At 45.3% G+C, this 15,210-nt stretch overlaps 1 protein-coding gene across 2 annotated transcripts in view; it reads right to left on the bottom strand.

Annotated features, from left to right (window-relative positions):
• LRRC20 (leucine rich repeat containing 20) overlaps window positions 1–15,210 on the bottom strand; it is a 1,555,127-nt gene that overhangs the window by 489,765 nt on the left and 1,050,152 nt on the right. The window lies entirely within an intron of this gene.

Here is a 15,210-nt window from a genome sequence, read left to right as displayed (position 1 = left end):
GCTGCTGGAGGTTTTCTGGTGGTGTTTTTAGGGGTCGGCTGAGAGGTCAGTGGTTTCGATGGGAGTGTTTCAGGCCTTTTTTCTGAAGAGGCTCTGCTGGTATCTGTGTTTGTCGCTGGACCTGGGGTATCTGTGCTGACTGAATCTTTATTTTCTGTTCGCTGAATGGGTACAGCGGAAGATTTATTACTCTGGGGTTGGGGCGTTTTTAGTGATGGTTTTTGATGTGTAGTGTTTTGTTTATGGTTTTTCTGTGCTAGGGTCGTTTGATTTGTGTGATTAACTGTCTTCTGTGTTTGTGCTTGAAGTTGTTTTTTAGGTGGCTGCGAAGTATTCCGCTGGCCCTTCGTTTCTATACGGGTGTTAGTGTCGAGAAGGGTGGCCGAAATTATGGTTAACTGGGCTTCTAGATTCCTGATGCTGAGTTGGATGGGCTTCAGATATTGGAATAACAGATCTTTTGTTGTAGTAAGTACTTGCGAGGTGACTCTGCATGTTTTGCATTGGTTGTCAAAGTGCTCGTTTGAAATTGCCTTGTGTGGTGATTGGTTGGTTACTGAGGGAAATAGTATACTATGCGACGTTGTGGAATTTGATTGAATTGTCGTATGTTCTGGACAGGAGATCTTGGTTACTGTTTCTTCGGTGATTAGTGAATGTTTTTTCGGAATTGCTCCTTCCCTTTCACCTTGTTGGGGCGGGTTTCCGTTTGACTGGGCGTCCTCCTGAGTTTGGCAAATAGCTAGGTCAGGGGTTATTTCCAAATCATCAGACGTTATAGAGAGGTCTGACTCAGACTGTGTAACGGAAAGGTTTACTACCGATGGTACTGTGATTGTGTCTGGTACTGACAGGGTCACGGGAAGGGAACAGTTTTGTGTGTTAAGATGGATAGGAGAGGTGGCGTTTGCTATAGCGCCTAGAGAGGAACGTTTTGCGTGGGCGTTCATAAGATCTAGTGATACTCTCTTTTCCATCAGGGCGATACTCTGGTTTATTGCCTCGTGGGCCCGTGAGATGAATAGGTCGATCGGCCCTGTTACTTGGGCTACCTCCTGTGCGTGTTTGGATTTAGTCTTGGTGGTGCTCCTTGTTTTAGGTGGCATGATGTTACCTGGTTGCGGGTTCGGTGGTGAAGGGGGGGTGGCCCGGTCCGGTCTCTATCGGGCACTAACGGGCAACAACGGTCCAGGAGGCACCTTTGTAGAATGAGGGGTTGAGTAGGGGCGGGGCACTGGAAGGGGGCGCGGCTCTCACGGGAAGAGGACCAGCTGGAGATGGTGTATGCTGGTCCTCGCAGTCCCGGGTCCGGCGCCTCGTCCTCCTCTGCGGCCTCGCGAAGGTCTCTGGCACTCAGCTGCACTTGGGCTCAGAACTGTGCTACTCCTGTAGCGGAAAACTGCAGGTTAGGAACTTCAAAGCGGTCCTGTGGCAAAAGCGTTTGCTCCACGAGTGGCACCCGCGAAGCGGGTGTCGCGAGCAGTTGTAGTGCTTGGCTGGGGGCGGGGCACTGGAAGGGGGCGCGGCTCTCACGGGAAGAGGACCAGCTGGAGATGGTGTATGCTGGTCCTCGCAGTCCCGGGGCCGGCGCCTCGTCCTCCTCTGCGGCCTCGCGAAGGTCTCTGGCACTCAGCTGCACTTGGGCTCAGAACTGTGCTACTCCTGTAGCGGAAAACAGCAGGTTAGGAACTTCAAAGCGGTCCTGTGGCAAAAGCGTTTGCTCCACGAGTGCCACCCACTTAAGTAGTCCTTTAATATTAAAATCCATTCTGATCATCACACAAATGTGTACACCGTGTGAGGATATTAATCACTCCATGCACAATAGCATTTTTCCTGCTGCTGCACTGCTCGTACATTACAGAAATCACATGTTTATGTCTTTGGTAACCATTTGTCAAAATCAGTAAATGGCGACTTATGGCTAGCGCATTGTTTTGTCGTAAGAAACAAATTAATTACTCATCAGTGCGTTTAACATAAAGTGCAGTTTGTGAGGGCAGTTAAGAAACAAATGTTGTGCTCTCTCAGCGCTGCCCTTCCCCTACAGTCTATCTAATACTGCCAAAAGCTGGACATCTGATTGAATATACAAGAAATATGCATTTCTACTTGAGCTAAAAGTAGAAAATATAAATGAACGTCAGCTGCATTCTGCATCTTTCTTGTGAAGCTCTGTAACCAAAAGAACCGTCTGTGGAATCTCAGAGACCACTTTGCTTTGCTAATCAATTTAGCAGTCAGGGTGCTGGCCAGTTCATGAAACTGGTCACTTTTATCAAAGTTTAGTGAAAGATTGCAATCTTCACATAATATAAAGTATTCTGCCAGTAGTGGCTGCTATGGGGCTGCGGATGGAGTTGGTGGGGTTGGTGGGGAAGGGGGGGCAGGCAGGCGGTGAGGGTGTTTAAAAAAAATACACTTACCTGTCTGCCACCACCACCTCTCTCCTTCAGTCTTCTTACTTCGACGAGGCAGAAACAGGAAGCACCCAGGCTCCCTATCCAATCACAACGCTGCTGATAGCACCTTCGTGATTGGTCTGAGCGCCGTAGGGAGTGAGAGCCTGGGCAAGTTCTCCACCCAGGCTGTAATGTAGCCTGGGTGGAGAGCATGCAAAGTGCGCATGACGATTTAGTCGGTCCGAGACGGCCGGCCAAATCGTCATCCCACTTAAGTGCACATACCACTCCTCCCACTGCTGGCTGGCAGCCCAGCCCCGCCCAGTCCCACTCGTTAATCAAAACTGTTCCAGCCCAGTATCATAAAAATAAAATAATAATAACGTTATGTTATTATTATTTTATTTTGCATGTGGGACTACGCTACTGCTCCCTAGCGGAGGAGCTGCCACTGTATTCTGCCTTCCCTAAAACATATTGAACACAGTGTACTAATTTAGCTTTTGTAAGAACAGAATGATTTGCTGTTAAATGGGAGAATGGTGGAGAAATCTCTCTAGAGGCTAAATTGCTAAATGTTTAAACAGGAAACCCAGGCTAAAATCCGTTCAAGCTGTTCAACATCTCAGCTTTCTCAATTGTAATCATATGGAATGATCTTAGGTAGATCCTATAACTGCACAGTGTCTCATTTCCTTGTACTACCAATCTGAGAAACCTGTGAAGTAATTCAGTTCAAGATTTTGAAATTGACAATAATGTTGCTTGACATCAGGGCCGGACTGGCCGTAGTGGGCACCTGGCAATCCTCCGGTGCACCACAGGGATGGGGGTCCAGTTTGGGGCCCCGGGGGCCGTTTTTGCAGGTCCACCCTGCAGCAGAACACAAGCAACCTAAGACCGGTTTAACCCTGTCTGGGGCTCGTCCATCGGGTGTAGCACGGTTCCAGTGGCACAGTGAGCAATGGACTCTCGTCTGGGCATACTCTATACACTTAGGCGGGACATCAAACACACAAAAGGTGATAGGTGGAATTCTTGAAACAAGTCTATTCACTGGCAATCCATAGAAAGTTGTTTGCAAGGCAGGAAGAATGATTGGCAGGTAAGTAGGGTGATTTGAATTGTTTTTTCAAGGGTGCTTTTAGTTCCTATTCCAGCCTGGCAAAGTACTCTTGTTTAAATAGGAGGGGCTGGTTGAGGGGGTGCTCATGACGTGGCAGTCGCTTTTTAGCTATTTTTGAAGTAGGAGTTCCTGCAGGGCGGTGATGTGGGGAGAGGGAGGGCAGGGTGGGGGTAGTAATGTATGGATTATGGAGTTTAACAGGTAAGTAAACATATAAGTACATAAAACGAATTTATTTCGTTGCGCGCACTGCATCGCATTTGGTGATGCAGTGCATGCAACGAAATTCGTTTTATTATTTTTATATGTTTACTTACCTGTTAAACTCCGTAATCCATACATTACTACCTCCCACCCTGCTCCTCCCTCTCCCCCTCCCCACGTCACTACCCTGCAGTAACTCCTACTACAGACCGCGGCTGGAAGTAGGCTCAAATACTGAGGTATTGAACTCCGTCTGGGCAGGCCACTGGGGATTAGTTTTGTGGGTGTAACTGCTAACAGGAACCCTTTCAATCTTCATAGTCTTGTAGCCTCTTCAACTTCCCTATTTAAAAGCGATACTCCTTAATTGGTCGTTATTCAACCATAGCATTCAGTAATTCTCGTTAAATCTGCTTTCTGATGCTAAACTTAGGGCAATAGGCTGTTTTTCAGCTGCCAACATTTGTAGATTATTCCACCATGTGCTACTGTATGTAGGTGCGCATAAAAAATAGGCACCCAACTCATTTTTGGACCCTTTAAAGTCATACACTTACAGTCAGCTTTTTGCTACTAAGACAACTCAATCGGTTGCAAGCTCACCCAGGTAAAACATTCAAATCATATAAGCGTTTGCCCCGCCTTCCAACTGAAAGTAATTTGCTTGACTTGAGGCTTTGTAAGTATAACTATTTCTAAAAGCGTCTAGAGACCACTAGTGTGAGCTATAAAGCAATTTCACTTTGATAATCTCTTCTTGGTGAGGATATGCTGTAGATAATAGCACACTTTACTTTACTTAAACTGAAGCAGTCTACAGCTGTCTTTAAGCAGTTGGCTCACCCTACATTGTTTATTCCTCGTAAACAACGTAGCGACATTATAACACAGGAAACTCGTTTTTTTAAATCGTGCATTTCAAAGCAGCACCTCAGTTTTTTTTCACCAGCCTGGTGTTTCCAGACAAGTGGAACGTAAAGTATAAAGGAACACAGTTTACATGACTGAAGGAAATGAGCGGTGCACTCAGTCTGCCTCAAGCTACAGTGGCTATCACTATGAGAGAACTGAAATTCACAAAGGGGACCATACCCATGTTACTGGCACCACTGGAAATTATGATGTACGTGTGTTAATGTGGACCTGTTAAGTCAACAGGGGAAATTCATAAATGAGTCAAGTAAAAAATATTTATGTATACTGCTCTTTTGGGCAGTCTGGTACTTTCCTAATGGGCCAACTCAAAAGGGTCAGGGGATGGGCCTTTTTTTGTTCCCGTCACCGCCCAAGGGCATGGCCAAACAGCCCACACACTGGTCCTGTCATGCTGGCCCTCTGGCTGTGCCAGATGACTGGAAGCCCAGTTCAACACTGGAGGTAAACTACAGAAAAAAAATAAGGAATTACAGAGGGAATCTGACCCAAAATAATCCCTATTTATTCCACGTACAGGAGAAAACACTCAGTATTGTTAACTCTGGAGATCAGGGCAAGATGGGAACCAAAAGCAGCCCTGGCAAAATGTTCAAACCTGCCCTGCTCAATTCCTTGTTGCTCTCTTATCTTGCTCTCCTCTCTCTCTCCTGAAGACCCCCCAATTGCCTGCTCTAATTACCTGGATAATCTGGAGAGAGTGACAGAGGCACCAGCAGAAGCCCATCATCCCTAAAAACCAGCCTACAAAGGCTCCATAACACTGGGGAAATGCCCAAGCGCAAACAAGGATTTGCAATGCAAAAGGACTCACACCTACGAGAGTTTGAGCTATTGGCATTGTACAGGACAATGCATTTTATTAATGTGTGATTTTAAAACAGATAAATAAAAGGCATTGTCATTTACAATGCCAATAGTTTAAACTCTCACAAATGTGAGACCTTTTGCGCTCTAAATGCGTTAGTGCTAAAAAGTTTTTTTTTTTAAAGCGTTAGGACCGAGCATGTCCTGCCTGCTGGAGTCAAGCTATCCTGGCTGATGAGTGCTGAAAGCCTGATACTGGTCCTAGGATGCTTTATTCCTGTCCAGGGAAGACATGGCCTGGCAGTTCGGTCTGGACTGTTCCCATGAGGCACGGGGTCAAGACTGATTTGCATATGGCTATGTCTGAACTGGGGTGGCGTGGTGAGCAAAATAGCGATGGATTTAACCTAGATCTGTGACTGGGTATAATGTTTGACAATGTTCAACATGCCGTCCATCATCTTTTTGTGTTGCATTTTCGCAATAGCAGGCAGGACAAAGCTATTTGAGGAAGTAGTGCATGGAGGCTGAAAATAAACCCTACTGAGTAACAACACACATAGCAGGGGGTGTCGCCATGAGAGGTTACTAAATGAGACAAGGCGTACTAAGGAGGGACTAATAAGCCTATTGACCAATGAACAGCCCTAGTTTACAGTGGACAATTACATAAGCCAATAAAAAATATGGGTGGAGAGTGGACAGAGCTTCAAGTCCCTACCTGAATACAGCATGCCTCGCAGAACAACACATGCGCTGCTCAAGCTCGACCAAAAAACGAGCACTCCCGGCCTGCAGAGCATGTAGAATTAACACCTACCACCCAATCAAATCAGTACCAGGGCACTCGTAATGAAGCCCAAACAGTTGATTTTAATATGAGATAAAAAATGCTATACAAATCTATAATACATTCTTTCATGATAGATTTTTCAGAGCATCAGACAAATCAATGGGCAGCTTCTGCATTCGCTACTGAATCTCTTCAACCACACTGTGTAAATGTAGCATGTATGAGCCAAAAATGTCTTCTTCCTGTTTAACTTCTGTCTCTACACAGGTATTATCTTGCCCTCAACCGATGTCTATAGGAAGGGAGAAGAGTTTCACAGTTGTGCTCTCCACTACACAAGAGTGAGGGCTGGAAGGTAATCTTCAAAATATAAAGGGAAGAAATATAAAGGGAAAAAGTACCCTACCATACATTATGAGGATTTTGCAACTTGCGTAGCATTCCATGATCATTGAGAGGATCAAGGCCAAAAGCAGAGGACCTTAGAGAACTCTAAGGTGAGGCAGAGGGTACCTTATCCATTATAATACATGTTTACACAATCACCTTTCCCACAAACCACTTAAATCCTTAGTACTTAGCTCTTTCATATAAAAGAGAGAGCTTGTTTGGCAAGCATGAAGAATATAAATAGAATCCCTAGTGCAAAATGTAGCACATCAAAACATCTGTGCGATGCTTGTTGCAAGAAGATATTAAAATCAGTTTATTAAAATTCATGCGCTTTTTTAAAGACACAGTAGCTCAGAATGTGTGGAAATACGCAGAAAGATTCTAACTTTTCTACAATTACCTACAGAGTGCAAAAACTTGTTGCAACAAATATTTCCTTTCTAGTTGTCACTGTAAAGCTAGGAAAAAGAAGCAGAAGAAAGAAAAAACATATTTAGCTTTTGTTCTATATACAGCTGCTTTAATTATGGTCAGTGATCTATCCTGCCTTTCCTCTGGTTGAGACAATCATTGACTAAGTGCATCACAAGTTGCTGATTATAGACAGGCTATTATACAGGGCTTTCATAATCGCATGCATTATTAGAGGATAGCAGGCATACAACTGGAGGGCTAGATGACTGGTCTCAACCACATAAAATGGAGGACTATAAAGTATACTATCCTTAAAAAGAGGGATTGACGTATGCTATTACACTTACAAATGATGTACTGGTAACTGGTTTGGGTATTACCCAAACAGTGGCAGGGTGTGGTAAGGATTCAATGAATATATCTAAAAAGAAAATACAATAGAATTGAACGAGGATGACTGGATGTGGCCAGATGGATGCTGTAAAATTATTTAAAACTGCCGATTTTGCACTAGTTATTAAGTAAGATTTTGGAAAAACTCAAATATTCCCAGAACTGAATAGCAACCTCACTGCACTCCAAAGAGTAGCCCACATAGCCACTCGAGACTGTGCCTTGTGCCATTAATTAGAAACAAACGTGGCAGCTAAAGGTGTTCACATAAAATATTCAACTCATGCACAAGAGAAAAATAATTACAAGATAACACTTTTGCTTGAAGAAGAATAATGAGTAATAATATAACATGGTTTATTGATTGATTGAAATCTTACAATATTATAAAAAAGAAAAAAACATCATGAGGGAAATCAATTTAACCATAATTATAAAACCACTAAGCATTGTTAAAAAAAATATTACATATTTACATTTATCAGAATCCGACAAAGGGGATTACCTTACATATTTCTATGTTATAATAATTAAGGAAACATTCATTGCTAGGGCTGAAAGTGTGATCACATAATATATGCCATTTTCATATCCCTGCTTTTACAAAAATACACAATTCAGTACTGTATCAGATGACTTAAAACATGCTATCACAGCTTGCCTGCATGAACGAATGGCCGCTGGTTAAACGGTATCATTAGAAATCTCCGTCTTAGATCCAGTAAAGCCAGGCATATGCAGATTAAATGGATGATGTTCTCTTCGACAAGTTTACACAATCTACAAGACATTGGCTTTGTTTGTCTCAACCAGGGCATTGCATGCGTAAGGTTTGGAAGTGTTCCAAATCGTGTTTTTGTGAACCTTCTTTTTTGTAGCGTGGACCAATCCAGGCTCTAAATAGAACTGTTGTTTAAGAAATGTATATTCATTTATTATAATCATCCAGATATGCAGCCTAGGTGCAAATAACTCTTTGTCCTTTACCATTGATGTTTTTTTCATTAAGCCATTGATTGTTTTTTTTTAATTTGCTGGAGTCAGAGGTTTATCCCATAAAGAATAACGAGTATGCATTTACACAGATGGGCTTGGAATATCTAGCGGCAGAGAGTAAAAAGCATTCCGAATGGACATGGGGACATGGTATAGAGAAATAAATTGAATGACTAGGCAGTGCATTTGAGTTGAGTGGGCATGGTAGTGTAACGTTTGCTGATTCTCTGTGGAAGTCATAAATCCGCCATCAGCAGAATTACCATCACTGGAATTCACATCACAATTTGTGGTTTGGGAATGATAATTCGGCAGGTAGACATATTGCCAGTGATCAACATGCAGTGGCAGATTATTTATTCGTAAAAGAGGCCTTAATTAAAAGTTGCAATAAACCTCGTGGTCTGTCTAGAACGCAATTTTACTACAATTAACTCCGCAGTGTTTATCAAGCAGCCCCATGAACAAGAAGGTGAACAGGTGAATTTGAATGCGCGGCTCCTATTTGGATTTATTTTGACCACGGCTATTCACGCAGAAAAGGATGATGCATTTCAGCCAATATTCAGCAAAGGACTCCAGTCCAAAGGTGGCAAAACAACTCTGGCGCGGTGCCTTTTTTAGGGGAAAATTGACCAGCAAATGCTTCTGAGGGACCCTTTCAAATTACGGGCCACATGTCAATATTTGTGGGTCAAATTCTCCCCTCATTAGTTGGTTCTCTCTCATTCCAAAACAACGAAATATTCAACAAACGTTATCCAAAAAATAAGCATTTTAAATGTTTACCCTGTGGAGAAGCGCTTGCCCTAGTAGGGGTATGTACTGTGTTTTTCCCCACCAGTCACCATTGATACAAAGCCTATGCCCCCCAAAAACATTATAGAAGGACTATTCTGCATTACATCAACAAACTATTTAAGACGTTTATTGGACTGTTGACAAAATAAAAATATTGCATTCTGCACTGAAGAATATAGTGCGGCATATTTATCATTCTTTCACGCAACGCAGCAAGCCACCTTCCTGAACTGCGAGAAAAGGATATATGACATTTCAACGCATGCTTTTGCCACGCATGCCTTTACAACGCAGGAATTACAACGCAAGTCGTTACAACGACTTGCATTGGGGGGCGCTGGATAGTGGAATAGTTTAATTTTCTATTCCAACTCCAGTCCCCGTGGATACTAGGGAAGGTGTTGGATAGAAATTGAACTATTCCCTATCCAACAGCGCCCTCCAGCGAAAGTCGTTGTAACAACTTTCGTTGTAAATCCTGCGTTGTAATGGTAGTGCGGTGTAAAAGTTTCGTTGTAAACGATGTTCCCAGCGAGAAAGGTCAGGAATGCACTGTATTTAACATTATACAGCGCATTTCTGTCCTTTTGTAGAGTTGGTGCACTTTTGGCTGCCATGCGCCAAAGCAGGCACCCTTGCCTCATGTTGCAAGGGTGCCAGCATTGCAGGCAGGATTGTTTTTGTGCAGGAGGGTACATCTTCCTGCACAAAAACAAAGACATTTTACTCTTTCTTTGTGTGCTGCAGAACGCTTCACACGTAGAAAGAGAAATAATGATATATTTGTTATGCCTCACCTGGGGAGGTGTAGCATTTTGACGCAGAATGCACCAAAATCGATGTGTGGAAGCGTGGGAACACCCATGCTCCACCCATGGCACGCCTCCCTCAGGCAGAGAAACGCAAGGAAGTGATTTGCCCTGCCTTGCTTTACTCCAGATTTATCAAGCAATGCAGGACAACACAAGGTGGCCTTGCATGGCTTGCTAAATCTCACTGCATAAGGCCCAAGGGCAATGCAAAACCTTGATAGCAACTTGTACTGTATTTGTATCACTGTAAACTTAGACTGGGCTATTCATAGTTTCTTTGGAACAGCATGTACTAAAGATCGTTCTTTGACCGTCTTCATAGATAACAATATGGGAAATTTCATGGAAGTCACCAGGTGGACTTCATAAATCAATTCTAGTGTATTGCTATATAGAAAAAGTTCATAAAAATATATATGCAGCATTTTCTTCAGAAAAGTTGCCATATACAACTACAATGATTAGGATTTAAAACAATGCGCCGTCTATATAATCTTTGCTATAGCGCACTACACGTTTATGCCACATCTTTCGAACAACAGTGTTTATTATGCGACCATAAACTATAGACAAACTTTAATTTTTATCAAGGAGGTTGAAGAGAAAAACATTTTCTCCAATTTCCTGGTCCATATTACCAGGAGAAGCTGTTTAAACATTAACGGACCAGCAATAATCAATAATATCCATAATATCATCATGTTATATATTTTCACACTGGTGGATATAATAAAACCAGTCCTACCCCGCAGGGTATTTCAGAATATACATCCTACAGGGGAACATTAAAAAAAGTATCATGAAAAATAAAACTTGGTGAGCTTGCTCAGTCAAACTCCGGGAAAGTCTGAGGGACCTCAAAATTCCCAAATCAGAGGAAAAATAGGGTTACTTGGGGTGGGCGAAAAGGTTCACCTGGGTCTAAATGAGACAAATTTCAAGACTAGGCAACAAATCAGGCCAGCATCAATACCCGTTAAAACAGGGGCGTGGCACAGGCCCCTGCAGACCCCGCGGTGCGGGGGGCCCTCACCCTCCAGGTGGCCTGCCAGCACCGCACTTCTGCTGGGGAGCTCTAGATTGAGCCGGTTGGGGCCCCATCACTTACCCTGCAGGGTGGGCCCCTCAAGGTTCGTTACGCCACTGCGTTAAAATTGACCCTCCAAATGTAAAACTGGACTGAATGCCTTTTTAGTATTTGAAACACTAGAAATATTAAGTAGATGAGGTTAGGTTGCTTTAAATCCAGGGGCAACTGAAGGTAAAATCGCATTACTGAAAAAAAAGGTTTTAGTCTTTTTCAGAATGTTTTCCCACTGCTTGAATGTTCAAAACACTTATATGGGCTCGTCTGGTGGCACCCGTTTTTTAAAAATATGGATTTGTCTCCTATAAAAAGGGACATTAATCTAGGCTTCAGAATGTTATCAAAACGCATAAGTACTTTCTAACTAATGAGATCTATTCTATTCTAGTTACCAATAGCATGTCCAGCTTATTTTAGAGACGTTAGAATCGAAATATGCGTGTTTGCAGTACTCAAAAGGCCATTATCTTCTTAAATTCGAAGAAGGATGAAATTGATTTAAATGTGTGATTTGCTTATAAAACAGTTAAAAATGCCTGCCGTCCTTGACTATTGATATATGTAATAAAAGGGTGTTTTGGTATTGCAAATAAGTTATTGAGTTAACGCAACACCATGGTCAGTAGTAATGGCATCTAATAATAATGACTGCTAGTGAGACTAATCAGATCAGTTTGGCTACATCATTACATATTTGTCCCTAACGAATTCTGTGCATTGAAAAATTTAGATTGTTGTAATATAAAGTGAAAACGGTTATAGGTTAAAATAAACACGTCTTTGGTGCGGCAGAGAAATGGTATAGCACCATAACAGATCTAACAGTATATACTGGAAGGCTACATTGCAACAATCTGGTGAGATGTCAGTGTCTGATTTTGTTTGACATGAGAGAGACCACAACAATCATATTTATTTGAATTTCGAAAACACGTGTCTAATTTCCCCCAGAAGGGTAACTTGCTGTTCTTCAGGTAAAACTGATTAGGGAAATATTAACAGCAGAGGTCGAAATGCATAAAAAAAATATGGGAACTCAGATGCTGCGCTCAGTTGGGTTGGGTTGTGTGAGAGGATTCAAAAGCGTGAATAAAAAAAAATTGAGTACATTTTTGTTCTTTCACCTTCAGATACCTACATATAAAATAACGCACAGCTTAAATGAGAAATAAATGCAAGTTAAAATAATCAGTGAGAAATGTTATATCATACATTATGAAACCTCTATTAGTTAATGCAATGCAGGTTAGTGTGTGTAACCAGAGACCCGCAGAACTGATTTATGGTTGGTGCAATAGTGACTTGCGTATGTGTGGTGCAACAAGGTTCTGGTCTGTGACAGAAAGCACTGCAGACATGCAAGCCATTATTTTAAACTTGGATTATATGCAGTATAATGCTTTTAAAATATAGATTTTAGTAATAACCAGAGTGTACACAGTGCATATTTTATAACTGTTCTTTAAAAGCACACACTTCATGGCTCGGCTGGTAACTTCTTGCAATACCACTCAGAAAGAATAAATCTGTGTCATAAAGAAACTTCAGGTGAGGCGTGGCTTGGGCGCCGATGGCGATGGTCGCCTGAGAGCTCGGCTCCGGGACTAAGCCCGAGTTTATCCTGAAAATCGGTGGCTGAGGGGCACCCCAAACCCCGCATTCGGTTGTGCGAGGCGACGACACCCTGCCGGGGGCCTTAGTGGAATTTGGACGGGGACTGCTCTGAAGAAATGCCGAAGTTTGCGGAGTGGCGGAGTGCGACCCAACATGGCGCCCGGATCCCTTTGTCCCCTCGATCGGAGCTACTGAGCTGAGGAGGACTCGCGGAGGTCGGCTGGCACCCGGCTTCATCATCCTCGGTTGTTTTGGACAGTGGACATTGACGGGCTCAGACTTTATGCAACGGGTTCACACTCGATTAGACGACTGGGCGGGTGCCCACGCACTGGAGGGCACCGGGTGTGGGAGCCTTCGGCTACAGGTGGTGGCCCGCATCGCGACTCCGCAGCCAGATACGTCCTCCCGGCCAATTCAACTACATGGGAGGCGCGACACTCTGGCGCCACGGAACAACCGAGGGAGTTGGTGGCCCTCACCCGGGAGCTATAGTGGGTGAACGGGCCTGCCCGTCCAGGCGACGGTTGTCTCCGCCCCCTCATCGGTGCCCTCGGACGACGTGGCGGTGGTGTGAGCCGAGGCGGCGGAGCCCCTACAGGCACTGGAGAAGGAGATCGCCCAGACCCGATGTGAGACGGAATTCCCGGGAAGGTCGCGATCGACTCCTGTACGCGGAGACACTTACTCCGGGACATCTACGGAGAGCCCCCGGCAGCATGGGGAAACCCAGAGGAGCCAAGGGATCCACCCAGACCACCTCGGACTCTGAAGCCCAGGACAAGGAAGAGCAAGGAGACCCCAAAAGACCTGATGGCGCTCCGCTGCAGCAACAGTTCGACCGAATACTGGAGGCGATAGAGGCTACTCGGTCGGCCCTCCAACAGGACATTGCTCAGGTGGCGACAGGCCTGGGCCTCCTTAGGGCGGACCATGGTAAACTCTCGGACCGGGTCAAGGAGGTGGAGGGCACGGTGAAAACTTTGGAACCGGCGCAGAGAACCTTAGCTGCGACGATAAAGGATGCCATGTCCCGAATCGAGACCCTCGAACGGAGGGCGGAGGATGCGGAAGGCCGCAACAGAAGGAACAACATCCGAGTGGTGGGCCTACCGGAAAAAATCGAGGATGGTGATATGGTGCGATACTTGGAGACCTGGCTCCGAGACACGGTGGTCCCGGAGGGGCTGTCCTCCTTCTACACTCTGGAACGGGCCCACAGAGTTCCAGCACGACCCCTACAGCAGGGACGCACTCCAAGGCCGGTGGTGGCGCGGTTGCTACATTTTCGGGACAGAGACTTGATCCTAAACGCCGCCAGGCACAATGGTCCGTTCCAGGTCGCGAACAGTCAGGTGAACATCTTCCCTGACTATACCTACGAGACGCAACGCAAGCGGTTCTCCTTCCTGGCGGTTAAGCGTGAACTCAGAAGTGAGGGCATCCAATATTCCCTCCTATTCCCCGCGAAGCTCCGTGTCATTGTCGACGACAAAACCCAGTTCTTCGACACCCCGGAGGAGGTCTGTAACTGGCTCGAACTGTATCGGACAGGGAAAGATGGTTTCGGCGCCCCGACCCAACGGGAGGATGAGCCGGAACAAAGGAGGCGATCCAAGAGAGTCAGAAATCGCCGCGGCCGCACGGGAGGGCCATCGACTGCGGAGACATCATCGGAGCGGAGGGGAGTGTTGGAGGTTCTGTCGGAACTATCGGGAGCAAGAGATGAAACTCTCGAGGAGGAGGAAGAAAACCCGGGTGCCCAGGGGGCACCATCGGACTCGGAGGATTCAGTGGCAGACAGTACCCTTACACCGGTGATCACACCGAAGTCGGTGGAGGACCTCTTAGACGGACAAGGGTGACGGGGTACGCTGCCTTGTTTTGGGTGGGGGCCCGGCAGGGGGGAGGCGGTTGCCGTTCTTTATTGCTGACAACGGAGGAGGGAGGGTTGGGGGGCCTCTGCTCTTGCCCCAGGAGGGTTTGATACCGGGGGGGGCTTGCTATAGTCCTGGTAGCCTGGGCGACGAGGGCCCACTGCCTCCGCCCAGCCCGCACCTGGCCCATAAGGCCTTCCTACGGTGGCGACCGTGGGACTAGGGGAGGTTTTGGGGTTGATACACGCCGAGGTTTGGATGGGATCTAGATGGTGCAGTTTGGGTCCTGTTCTGGGGGGGTTGGGGGGGGGCCTTGTTGGTTTTTGGGTGGTTCGGTTTTGGTTGGGGAAAATGGCCGCCATCAGCGCTGAGTGGATTGATGCTTTTTCTTTGGGGGGACCCAAACGGGAAGACTGTGCAAGAACACTATGGGACAATGGCTGATGTTGCTAACTTGAAATGTGTTACTTGGAACGTGAGGGGGCTTCACACTATGTCCAGGCGTCACAAGGTCCATGCTTATTTAGTGCGTAGGGGAGTGCAAATGGCGCTGCTGCA

This window comes from Lissotriton vulgaris, chromosome 5 (assembly GCF_964263255.1).
Source record: "Lissotriton vulgaris chromosome 5, aLisVul1.2, whole genome shotgun sequence".
Classification (NCBI taxonomy): Eukaryota; Metazoa; Chordata; class Amphibia; order Caudata; family Salamandridae; genus Lissotriton; species Lissotriton vulgaris.
Note: the sequence above shows the minus strand (reverse complement) of the source record. Positions and strands in the feature narration are given on the sequence as shown.